General features: G+C 34.7%; 1 protein-coding gene across 3 annotated transcripts in view; it reads left to right on the top strand.

The window, feature by feature from the left end:
• AKT3 (AKT serine/threonine kinase 3) overlaps positions 1-13856 on the top strand; it is a 363075-nt gene that overhangs the window by 317099 nt on the left and 32120 nt on the right. The gene's annotated exons all lie outside the window — the stretch shown is intronic.

Here is a 13856-nt window from a genome sequence, read left to right as displayed (position 1 = left end):
ACTAAGGTGGCATGATGACTTAACTGCAATGTGGGATCCTGGGTTGGGTCCTGGACTAGGCAGGGGCATTGGTAGAAAAACTGGTGAAATCGAAATAAAGTTGGTAGTTTAGTTAATAGTATTGTACTGATGTTAATTTCTTTGTTTTGATATTCATACTGTGGCTATATAAGATACTAACATTAGAGGAAGGTGGGTAAAGGGTATATGGTAACTATGTGTGCTATATTTTTGTAAGTCTTCTCTAAGCCCAGAATTATTTGAATATAATATGTTATAAAAACATGATGTTAATATAGGTGTTTTACACCTCCTTTATCAGATTGAGGCAGTTCTAGAGCTAGGTTACTGAGAGTTTTTAAAATCATGAATGGGTATTGAGTTTTATTAAAGCTTTTTCTGCACTTACTGCAATGCTCATATGACTTTTCTCTTTTATGTCCTATTAAAATGGTGAATTAACATTGATTTTCCAAAGTTGAGTGAACCTTGCATTCTGTTGAAAAACCCACTTCTTCATGGCGTGTTATTATATATTGCGAGCATTGGCACATTGTATTTCTAAGGCTATTTGTATCCTGAAGTCCTGAGCGATATTACTGTGTCATCTTCTTTTCCTGAAATGTCTTTGTATAATTTTCACTGCAGGATCATGTTTGCTTTTTAAAAACAAAAGGAGAAGTACTTCTTTTTTCTCTTTGATTTTATAGAATTGTTTTTGTGGGATTTGTATTATTTATTAACAAAATATTTGGTGGGATTTACCAGTGAAGCTCTCCCTAGACCTGGAGTTTTGTCTTTGTTGGTAAGTTTTTCACTGTGAATTCAATTTATTTAATAGTTGCAGGGCTGTTGTGGTTATCTGTTGTTACTCAGATGAATTTTGCTCTTTGTGTCTTTCAGGGAATTTGTCATCTAAGTGAAGTTTCTCTCTAAGGACTGTTAGTCATGCTTTGCACATTTTGATGTGCTGTGTTTTTATTTCAAAAGAGTTTTAATTCCCCTTGTGATTCCTTCTTAAGGGTTATTTGTAAGTGTGTTGATTAATTTCCAATTTCCAAATATTTCCAATTTTCCATAATTCCATAATTTCCAAATATATGGATTTTTCAGTTATCTTTCTGTTACTGATTCCTAGCTTAATTCTCTTGTGGTTGGAAAACATAGTTTATATGATTTTAATTGTTTTACACTTTAGAAGATTTGTTTTATGGCCCAGAAAATGACTTACGTTGCTGTATATTCTATATACACTTGAAAGAATCTCTACATTGACCCTTGAACAATGCGGGAGTTAGGGGCACCATGCTCAAAACCCAGTAACTTTTGACTCCCCAGAAACTTAACTACTAGTAGCCTACTGTTGACCAGAAGCTTTAATGAACAGTTGATTAACACATATTTTGTATGTTATGTGTATTATATACTGTATTTTTATAATATAGTAAGCTACAGGAAAGGAATATTATTAGTAAAATAAGGAAGAAAAAATATATTTACTATTCATGAAGTGGAAGTGGATTATCATAAAGGTCTTCCTCTTCATTGTCTTCATGTTAAGTAGGCTGAGGAGGAGTAGGAAGACGAGGGATTGGACTTGGCTGTCTCAAGAGGTGGCAGATGCAGAAGAAAATTCGGGTGTAAGTGGGCCTATGCAGTTCAAACTCATGTTGTTCAAGGGTCAGCTGTATTCTGCTTTTATTGCATAAATTGTTCTACTAGTGTTCATTAGGTCAAGACAGCTAGTAGTATTGTTCATGTCTTCTATATTCTTACTGATTTTCTGCCTACTTGTTCTATTGGTTTCTGAAAAAGGATTGTTGATATTGTCAACTGTAATCGTGAACTTTATCTTTTAGGTTTTGCCTCATGTATTTTGAAGCCCCATTGTTAGTTGCATACATATATAGATTAAGGATTGTTTTCTTGGTGAATTTACCTCATCTTTTTTTTTCTTTTTCTTTCTTTTTTTTTTTTTTTTTAAAGAGATGGGGTCTTGCTATTTTGTCCAGGTTGAATTTGAACTCCTGGGCTCAAGCAGTCCTCTTGCCTCAGCCTTTCGAGTAGCTGGGATTGCAGGCATACATCACTGCACTCATCTTTACCTCCTTATCCTTAGGAAATGTTCTTCTGTATAGACAGCAGCAATCTTTGTTTTGAAATCTACTTCATCTGATATTAATATAAGTACTCCACCTTTCTTTTGCTTTTGTGTAATATATCTTTTCCCATCATTATACCTTTATCCTATGCCAATTATATTTAAGTGGATATTCTTTTAGACAGCATGTAGTCGATTCTTGTTTTTTTCTTATTCGTTAGAAACTATGGCTTAATGTAATGTGTAGCCCATTTTCATTTAATGCACTTAATGACATAGTTGGGTTTAAATATACCATCTTGCTGTTTGTTTATTTTTTTCTTTGTTGCTTTTTTTCTCTTTGCCTTCTTTTGGATTTGTTGAATATTTTATGGTTCCATTTTATCACTGCTATTGTCTCATTGTATGTCTGTTTTATTGTTTGGAGATTGTTTCTAGAGTTTGCAGTACACATGTTTAACTTAGTCTACCTTCAGTCATAACCAATTTACATACAATAGCGTATTTCTATTTCCTCCTATTCTTTAGGCTATTATTTGCTTACAGTTTACTTTCACATATGTTAATAAACACCACAATACATGGTAATGGTAATTAGATTTTGCTTTAGATAATTATATTTTAAAGTGGTTGAAAATGCTACACATTAACCATTATTAGCACTCTCCATTCCTTTATATAGACTATGCTTCTATCTGCCATCATTGTTTTCTTGATTTTCTTTACTATAAGGCTCCTTTAACTCCACTTCCACCTCCCTGGGTTTGGAAACCTTCATGGGAAAATGTGTTTGAAGGAATACAGGATTGGGAAACGAAGGAAATGTGACATTTCAGAATGGGAAAACAATGTGAGAAAAAAATAAAGTAGTAACAAGAGAAGTGCATGAAGATATGCTGACTGGAGGAACTGGAATCTGTGGTGGATAGAATCTGGATGTAAACAGCGGACAGGTGGCCCGTGAATACAGTGCGGCTTCTTGAAAGTTGACCTCGTATGTTTGCTTGATCTACTTACCAGAACTGTAGATGCTGAAGTAAGGAAATGACATGCGGTAATTGGATTTCTTTCAAGTTTTGTTGGAATAGACTCGTAGGGAGAAGAGTCTGGAAAAGGGAATCTCATTAAGAGACTACTGCAGTAATACAGTGTTAAGTGACAGAGCCCTTACTAAAGGAGAACACAGGCAATGAAGGGAAAGGAAGTGTGAATTCCACAGAAATTATAAAGAAATTGAGGACTCCTATTTTAAGTCTAGCAATACTGGGGAAAATACTGGGAGAAAGTTTAAGGAAGAGGATTATAGTTGGTTTTGGTAATTAATTTCAGATAGAGTTGTCTAATGGCTAGAAATATAGCACTAACTTTTGGGAGTGAGAATGGAAGTATGTATGTCTGGAAATTCAGAGTTTCATTAGAGCTGTGGAAATGATTAAGGAGGAGAGGGCTAAGGAAATGGATAGGAGAGAGGGAAGAGAAGATTTGAAAGGGGAGTCAGGAAGGAGGGAAGCAATGAGAACGTGGAAGGTTGGGATTGAGTGCTGGAAAATATTCATGGTCAATAATGGAAGTTGGTTTGAGGACACATTTTTGCAAAGTGTATCAAGATCATTTGTGAAGCATCATGCCAAAGTTGAAGTGGAACTTTTCTGAGTCGTGACTTCCTACTTTCTGGTTGAGATATTCAGCCTGAAGAGCTTGGTGATTGATGGCAGTTACGCAGAGGTTAATGATTGTAAGCTACTGCTTTTACAAGTGAAGCAGGGCCAGAGGAGTAGAACAGATGCACCAATGGAAGAGAAATAAAAGGCTGAAAATAGGTTTCTATTTGATATTTTCCTTATCACAATCAAATAATGGCCCACTTTTAAACTTTGGGTCAAAGAAAGATGTGTTCCAAATATCTGCTAGACATTCTGCTGGCTAACCCTTCTAATTAGTGTCTTCTTTTGGTCATGAGGCATTGTACTTAGGATATAAAAACACAAACAGCTGTCAAAACCAGTGTTATTTCTGGCATGAAATGTATACAGGTTAAGCTTTAAAAGCCTTCAAATTGGGTTAGGAAATACAACTAGATTTTCCTTACAAAATCTCACCTAGAATAAAATTACACAGCAAACTGGAAAAAATAATGAGGAGAAGCTTAATCAAATGACACAAAAAGTAAACAGAGGCAACAATAATAATTTGGGGCTAAGTAGATTTCAGATATTAAATGTGATAAGTAGATCATTTGTAGCATAAATGATGAAACATATTTATTTGCACCAAATAACAGCATCTACATACACAAAACAAACACTATTAAAAATGCAAGAATTAACTCAAGATGGATTGGAGACATAAATATAAGACCTGAAGCCATAAAAAATTCTAGAAGAAAACCTGTGAAAAATTCTTCCGGAGATTTACCTAGGCAAAGAATTCGTGACTTAAGTCCCCAAAAGCAAATACAGTAAAAACAAAAATAAATAAATGGGGCTTAATTAAACTCACAAGCTTCTCCACGGCAAAATTAATTCAAGATGGATTAGAGACTTAAATGTTAGACCTAATACCATAAAAACCCTAGAGGAAAACCTAGGTAGTACCATTCAGGACATAGGCATGGGCAAAGACTTCATGTCTAAAACACCAAAGCAGCAGCAAAAAGCCAAAATTGACAAATGGGATCTCATTAAACTAAAGAAACTTCTGCTGTAAAAGAAACTACCATCAGAGTGAACAGGCAACCTACAGAATGGGAGAAAGAATTTTTGCAATCTACTCATCTGACGAGGCTAATATCCAGAACACCACAAGAATAACCGTTACAAGAAAAACAAGCGACCCCATCAAAAGTGGGCAAAGGATATGAACAGACATTTCTCAAAAGAAGACATTCATACAGCCAACAGACATACATGAAAAATGCTCATCATCACTTGCCATCAAGAATGCAAATCAAAACCACAATGAGACTCATCTCACACCAGTTAGAATAGTGATCATTAAAGAAGTCAGGAAACAACAGGTGCTGGAAGGATGTGGAGAAATAGGAAAACTTTACACTGTTAGGTGGGACTGTAAACTAGTTCAGCCATTATGGAAAACAGTATGGCGATTCCTCAAGGATCTAGAACTAGATGTACCATATGACCCAGCCATCCCATTACTGGGTATACCCAAAAGTTATAAATTATGCTGCTATAAAGACACATGCACACATATGTTTGTAGCACTATTCTAATAGCAAGGCAGGAATCAACCCAAATGTCCATCAGTGACAGATTGGATTAAGAAAATGTAACACATATACACCATGGAATACTATGCAGCCATAAAAGGATAGGTTTGTGTCCTTTGGCAAGGACATGGATGCAGCCCAAACCATCATTCTTAGCAAACTATCACAAGGAACAGAAAACCAAACACCATGTTCTCACTCATAGGTGGGAACTGAACAATAGAGATCCCACTTGGACTCAGGAAGGGGAACATCACACACGGGGCCTATCATGGGAGGGGAGGGGGAGGGATTGCATTGGGAGTTATACCTGATGTAAATGATGATGAGTTGATGGGTGCAGCACACCAACATGGCACAAGTATACATATGTAGTAAACCTGCCGTTATGCACATGTACCCTACAACTTAAAAAGTATAATTAAAAAAATTGGTGCCCACACTCGAGATTTGACTGAGTAGCTGATGTGGTCCTCATGTTGGGATTTTTTGAAGCTCCTCAGATAATTCTAATGTGCAACATTTCCATTGCCTTAGAACTGGCTGGAAGGTTTGGCTTACAGAGCTGAACTCCAGACATCCTGAGAATTGTGTTTTTTGTTTATTGTGTTATTTTTAATAGTGGTAAAACACACATAACAAATTATATCTTAATTATGGTGAAACAAATATAACATAAAAGTTAACCATTGTAACCATTTTTAAATGTACCATTCATTGGCGTGGTTACATTCACAGTGTTGTGTAATAACTATCAGGATATTTCAAATTCTTTCCATCATTCCAAAAGAAAGTCCACACTCATTAACTAGTTGCTACCCATTCCCCCCTAATCCCACTCTATGACAACCATTAATTAGTCTGCTTTCTGTCTTTACGTGTTTACCTATTCTGGATGTTCCATATAAATGGAATAATAAAATATGTGAACATTAAAAAAAAAATCATCAACAAAGTAAATAGACAACCTACAAATTGGGAGGAAATAGTTGCAAACTTTACTTCTGAAAAAGGACTAATACTCAGAATCTATAAGGAACTCAAATCAGCAAGAAAAAAGTCAAATAATTCCATTAAAAAGTGGGCAAACAACATGAATACACATTTCTCAAAAGAAGATATATGCAAGTGGTCAGTAAACATAGGAAAAAATGTTCAACATCCCTACAAATCCTCAGGAAACTACAAAATAAAACCACAATGAGATACTATTTTACCCCAATCAGAATGGTCATTTTTAAAAAGTCAAAAAACAATAGATGTTAATGTAGATGCAGTAAAAATAGAATGATTACATGCTGTTGGTGGGAATGTAAATTAATACAACCTCTATGGAAAACAGTATGGAGATTTCTCAAAGAACTACTGGTAGATGTACCATTCGATCCAGGAATTCCACTAGTAGGTATCTACGCAAAGGAAAGGAAGTCATTCTATACAAAAGGATACATTTACTCATATGTTTATTGCAGCACAATTCACAATTGCAAAGATAGGGAATCAACGTAAGTCCTCTTCAACCAGTGACTGGATAAAGGAAATGGAATGCACACACACACAAACAGAACTTGGAATATCACTAGCCATAAAAAAGAACAAAATAATGTATTTTGCAGCACTTAGATGGAACTGAAGGCCATTATCCTAAATGAGGTAACTCAGGATCAGAAAATCAAATACTGCATGTTCTCACTTAGAAGTTGGAGCTAAGCTATGTGTATGCAGAGGTCTACAGAGTAGTAGAGTGGACACTGGAGGCTCAGAATGAGGGGAGGATGGAAGAGGGAGGCGAGGGATGAAAAGTCACCTGTTGGGTACAACGTACACTATTTGGGTGGTAGGTACACTAAAGCCCAGAGTTGACCACTATACAATTCATCTATGTAACTAAAAACCACTGTACCCCTAAAGCTATTGAAATTTTTAAAACATATTAAAAATTTTAATGCAAGGCAGCTGATAGAAATACACTTATTTAACATGTCTAGAGGTTTATCAGTTCATTGATATTTACAGAGATCTGGCTTTTGCTTTTGTTAGTTTTTCTCCACTGATTTTCTGTTCTCAGTTTCATTGATTTCTGCTCTAATTTTAATTATATCTTTTCTTCTCCTTACTTTGGATTTAATTTGCTCTTTTTCTAGTTTTCTAACCTGAAAGCTTAGATTATTTGTTTTAGATCTTTTCTAATTTGTGCATTCAATGCTATAAATTTTCCTCGAAGCATTATTTTAACTGTATCTCACAAATTTTGATGTTTTATTTTCATTTAGTTAGAAATAGTATTAAGTTTTACTGAATTATTTAATATGTATGTTGTTTAGAAATGTGTTGTTTAGTCTACAGGTATTTTGGAGCTTTCCAACTATCTTTCTGTTACTGATTTCCAGTTTAATTTCACTGTGGTCTGAGACCATACTTTTATATGATTTTTTAAAATTTGTTAAAGGTGCATTTTATGGCCCAGAACATGGTCTATCATGATGAATGTTCTGTGTGAGAAGAGCTGTGTATTCTGCTTTTCTTGGATAAAATATTCCACAAATGTTGATATTAAATCCAGCTGATTGATGGTGCTGTTTAGTTCAGTTATGGCCTTAACTGACTGGGGAGACATGTTGATGTGTCCAACTATAATAGTAGTGTCATCTGTTTCTCCTTCCAGTTCTATCAGTTTTTGCCTCACATATTTTAATTCTGTTGCTGGACACATACACATTAAGAAGCGTTATGTTCTCTTGGAGAATTGGCCCGGATACCATTATGTAATGCCCCTCTTTATCTCTGATAGTTTTCCGTGCCCTACTTTGTCTTAAATTAACATAGCTCCTCCCACTTTCTTTAAATTACTGTGTGTGCCTATCTTTTTCCATCCCTTTACTTTTAATCTAGCAGTGTCTTTATTTTGAAAGTGGGTTTCTTGTAGACCATATAGTTAGATCTTGTTTTTTTTAATCTACTCTGACAGTCTCTGTCTTTTAGCTGATGTCTTTAGACTGCTGACATTAAAAATGATGATTGATACAGTTGGATTAATATCTACCATATTTCTTACAGTTTTTTATTCACTGCGCTTGCTGTTTCTTTCTGTGTGTGTATCCCATTTTTATTCTGCATTCTCTGGTTTAATTGAGCATTGTATAAGACAACATTTTTCCCTCTCATAGCATATTGAGTAAATTATACTTTTTTAACTGTTTTTAACTGCCAGTCCTTGAGCTTGAAGTATACATTTATAACTAATTCAAGTCCTCTTTTAAATAGCACTGTAACATTTCACAGATAGTACAAGTGCCATATAACAGTATTCCCTGATCCTCCTGCCTATCCCTTACAACACTGCCGTCATAAATTTCACTTACCCATGAGCTGTAATCAAAAAATACATTGTTGCTATCATTATTTTGAGCAAACTGTTATCTTAGATTAAGAATAGTAAGAACAGAATTTTATGTTACTTTTATTTATTCCTTTTCTAATATTCTTCCTTTCTTCACATAGATACAAATTTGTAACCTATATTATTTTCCTTTTTTTTTTTGGAGACAGAGTCTTGCTCTGTTGCCCAGGCTGGAGTGTTCAGCTCACTTCAGCCTCAAACTCCTGGACTCAAGCAACCCTCTCACCTCAGCCTCCCACAGAGCTGGGACTGAAAGCATAGGCCACCACGCATGGCTAATTTTGTTTATTTTTTTGTAGAGACAAGGTCTCACTCACTATGTTGCCCAAGCTGGTCTTGAACTCCTGGGCTTAAGGGATCCTCCCACCTTGGCCTTCCAAAGTGCTGATATTACAGATGTGAGCCACCACACCTGGCCTATATTCCTTCTTTTTGATAAACTTCTTTTGACATTTCCCTCAGGGCAGTCTACTGGCAACAGATTGCCTCAGTTTTTGTCTGAGAAATTCTTTGTTTTTCCTTGACTTTTGAAGGATGATTTTGCTGGATACAGAATTCTAAGGTTGGTGGGTTTTTCTTTCAATGCTTTTAAATATTTCACTCCACTTTCGTCTTGTTTGCACGATTTCTAAAGAGAAATCCAATTTAATTCTTTGCTCCTTTTTAAGTAAGGTTGGTTGTTGTTGTTTTCTGGCTTCTTTCAAGATTTCATCTTTGTCTCTGATTTTTCTGCAGTTCAAATAATGCTATGTCCGGGTGTAGACTTTAGGTATTTATGTTGCTTTTTCTTTCTTTCTTTTTTTTTAGACGGAGTCGCACTCTTGTCAACCAGGCTGGAGTGCAGTGGCTTGATCTCGGCTCACTGCAACCTCCGCCTCCCGGGTTCAAGCGACTCACTGCCTCAGCCCTCTGAGTAGCTGGGATTACAGGCACCTGCCACCAAGCCCGGCTAATTTTTTAATTTTTTTAGTAGAGGCGGGGTTTCACCGTGTTGACCAGGCTGGTCTTGAACTCCTGACCTCATGATCCTCCTGCCTTGGCCTCCCAAAGTGCTGGGATTACAGGTGTGAGCCACTGCCCCCAGCCTGTGTTTGCTTTTCTCTGAGCTTCCTGGATCTATGATTTGGAGACTGTCATTAATTTTGAAAAATCATCCTGAGTCATTACTGCTTGAAATATTTTTTCAGTTCCTTTCTCTCTTCTTATTTTGATATTTTCATTGCAAATGTATTTTATAACTATCTTAAAGTTTCTGAATGTTCTGCCTTTTCATTGTTTTCTTCTGTTTGTGTTTCATTTTTGGAAAATTATATTGATAATTTTTCAGACTCACTGATTGTTTCTTTGGCCATGTTCAGTCTATTTAAATAAGTCCTTCAAAGGCATTCTTAATTTCTTATTTGTAGCATTCCCTTTTTATTCCTTCTTAGAGTTTCCATAACTCTACCTACATTACCCATTTGTTTTTACATGTAGTCCACTTTTTTCCATTAAAACCCTTAGTATATTGATCATAGATGCTGTAAATTCCTAGTCTAATAATTCCATATCTGTATCTGGTTCTGATGCTTGTGCTTTAAACTTTTTTCTTTTCGTCTTTTAGTATGCTATGTAATTTTTGGTTGAACATGTACATAAGTAGTGGGTAAAAGACACTGAGGTAAATAGCCCTCCAGTGGAGGTTTTATATGTCTTTGGATAGTTTAGCCAGCTCAACTAACTTACTAATTTTAGTACCCATTTTTTTTTTTTTTAATTTAAGGATATAGTCTGCATAGATGATTATTTCATCTATTTCCACTCTGAGTTTTATTGTATTTTTTTTTAACCTTATTACACTGATCAGGATTACTGGAACCATGCTGTTTCAAAATGGTGAGATTAAACATTGCATCCCCCATTGAGTATTACATTAGTTGCAGGTTTTTAATATATGCCATCTCTTGGGTTGACAGAATTTTCCAATATTCCCTGTGTTTTGAGCACTTTTATTATAAATGGATTCTGGATTTATGTTTATGTTTATTTCTATTTTAATTGGTTAATACAGTGTATCACATTGATTTTTTAGTATTACATTTATCTTGCATATCTAGAAGAAAACAGTCACAGAATATTATCTTTTTTATATATTGCTAAATTTGATTTGTTAATATTTTGAGGATTTTGCATCTATATTCATTAGAGATACTGCGTTATACTTTTCTTATATGTCTGATTTTAGAATCACAATAATGCTGGACACATAAAATGAGTGGTGTTCCCTTCTCTTCTGGTTTATGGAAGAGATTGCATAGAATTAATGTATTTCTTCTTTAAATGTTTGACAGAATTCTCCTGTGAGGCCTTCTGGGTCAGAACTAAAGAAAGTCAGTTTCTTTAATGGATATAGGGTAATTATAGTTATCCTTTTTTTTTTTTTTTTAAATGAGATTTGGTAGTCTGTATGTAGTTCAAGGAATTTGAAAATTTTATGTCATTGCTGGATTTATTGGAATTAAGTGATTTTATTATTTTCAAAGAACTAGACTTTATATTCATTTATTTTTGTTTCTGTTTTATTTTTGTTTTTTCTATATTTTCTGCTTTTTATTTATTTTTGTTAAGTTGTATTCATGATTTGAATTCTTTTATGATAGAGTCATATGGTGCTATATATTTACCTCCCAACACTGCTTTATCTGCATCCTGTAAATTTTGATATGTTGTATTTTGATTTAACTTTATTTCAAAATGCTTAAAATTTTTTGGCAGTTGCTTCTTTAACCCTATGAATTACTGCAGTGTTTTGTTTGATGTACAATATTTGCAGATACTTCAGCTGTCTTTCTGTTTTTGATCGCTGTTTTACTTCTGCTATTATTAGACGATGTATTTTGTATAATTTCAGATCTTTTAAATTTATTGATTAAGAGGTGGGCAGATCATGAGGTCAGGAGATCGAGACCATCCTGGCCTAACACATTGAAACCCATCTCTACTAAAAATACAAAAAATTAGCCGGGCGTGGCGGCGGGCGCCTGTAGTCCCAGCTACTCTGGGAGGCTGAGGCAAGAGAATGGTGTGAACCTGGAAGGCGGAGCTTGCAGTGAGCCGAGATGTCACCACTGCACTCCAGCCTGGGTGACAGAGCGAGACACCATTTCAAATATATATATAGTTTATATTGTTGAATCATATGCACTTGAAGAGAATGGGTACTTTGTTCTTGTGTAGAATATTCTATAAATGTCAATGATAGAATTGGTTGGTTAATACTGTTAAGTCTTCTGCCTCCTTACTGATAGCTTAATGGCTTGCCCTTATCAGTTACTAAGAGAGAAGCGAAACATTCAACTATAATTCTGGCATTGACTATTTCTGTTTATAGTTCTATCAGTTTTGACATGTTTTTAGTTCCATGTTTAGATGTACCAAAATTGTAGTATTATTATATCTTTTTGGTAGTTTTACCTCTTCATTATTTTGGTTAACCAATTTATTGGTGTAAAGATTACAACAGAAATAAGTGAAATCGATAATTGAAAAGCAATGGAGAATAGTGACTGAAACCAAAAGTTGGTTATTTGAAAAAATCAACAAAACTGACAAAACTTTAAATGGATTGACTAAGGAGGAAAAGGAGAAAAATGAAATACTGAATCAGAAATGAAAAAAAGGATATTACTACTGACTTTAGAGAAATAGAAAGGGTTATAAGAGAATACTCTGAAGAACCATATGCCACCAAGCTGAGTAACCTAGATGAAATGGACGCATTTCTGGAAATACACAAATCACCAAAAAGACTTAAGAATACATTGAAAATCCAAATAGACCCCATAACTCTTAAAGAAATCAAATCACTAATCACAAACCTCCCAGCAAAGAAAAGCCCAGGGCCAGATGGCTTTACTGGGGAAGTCTATTCAACACTTAAAGAAAAATTAATGCCAGTCCTTCTCAAACTCTTCAAAAAATTTGAAGAGGAGTGAACACTCTGTCACTTGCTCTACTATCCTGATGTCAAAACCGGAGGCATTTTAAGAAAAGAAAACTACAGACCAGTGTCCCTAATGAATACAGATGCAAACTTTCTTAACAAAATACTTGCAAACCATTCAGCAGTATAATTAAAGGATTGTACACCTTAACCAAGTAGATTTATTCCAGGAATGCAAGGATGTTTCAACGTATAAAAATTAATCAGTGTAATGTCCCACATTAATAGAATGAAGGAGAAAACCTGCATTATCATTTCAACTGATGGGCAGCATTTGACAAAATTCAACACTGGTTTATGATAAAAACACACACACACACACACACAAAACTAGAAACAGAAGGAAACTGCCACAACATGATAAAGGTCATATATTAAAAGCTCTTGGAAAGACTGTCGTTTAAGGGATCATTTCAATAGTTTGGAAAACCCTCAGCTCACATTATATTCATTGGTGAAAGACTGAAATTTTTTTCCCTGAGATAAGGAAGAAAACAAAGATACCCACTTTCAACACTTCTGTTTAATGTGACATTGGAAGCTGTAGCCAGAGGAGTTAAATAAGAGAAATAAAAAGCAATAAAATTTGAAAGGAAGAAATAAAACTACCCCTACTAATAGGTGACATGATCTTGTATGTAGACAACCCTAAAACATACACACACACGCCACACTTGTGCTCTCTTAGAATTAATACATTCAGTAAAGTTGCAGGATGCAAAAACAAGCTAGAAAATACATTGTATTTCTATATACTAGCTATCAACAATGTAAAAAGGAACTTAGGAAGATCAATTTCATTCAGAATAGCATCAAAAAATGTCTTGGGAATAAATTTAACCCGGGAGGCGCAAGACTTGTACACTGCCAACTACGAAACATTACTGAAAGAAATAAAAGAAGACATAAATGAATGGAAAGCCATCTCATGTTTATATATTGGATATTTAATATTAAGATGAGAGTACTCAAAATGATAATACAGACTCAGTGCAGTTTTTTCTTATGGTAGAATACTATTCAAGAATAAAAAACGAGTAACTCAAATTTATAAGTATCAATATTGATAAATCTCTAAAAACAAACACAGAAAAACAAATTACTGAGGATATTTACAGAATACCATACTACAAAAACTGAAAAT

This window comes from Papio anubis, chromosome 1 (genome assembly GCF_008728515.1).
Source record: "Papio anubis isolate 15944 chromosome 1, Panubis1.0, whole genome shotgun sequence".
Classification (NCBI taxonomy): domain Eukaryota; kingdom Metazoa; phylum Chordata; class Mammalia; order Primates; family Cercopithecidae; genus Papio; species Papio anubis.
Note: the sequence above shows the minus strand (reverse complement) of the source record. Positions and strands in the feature narration are given on the sequence as shown.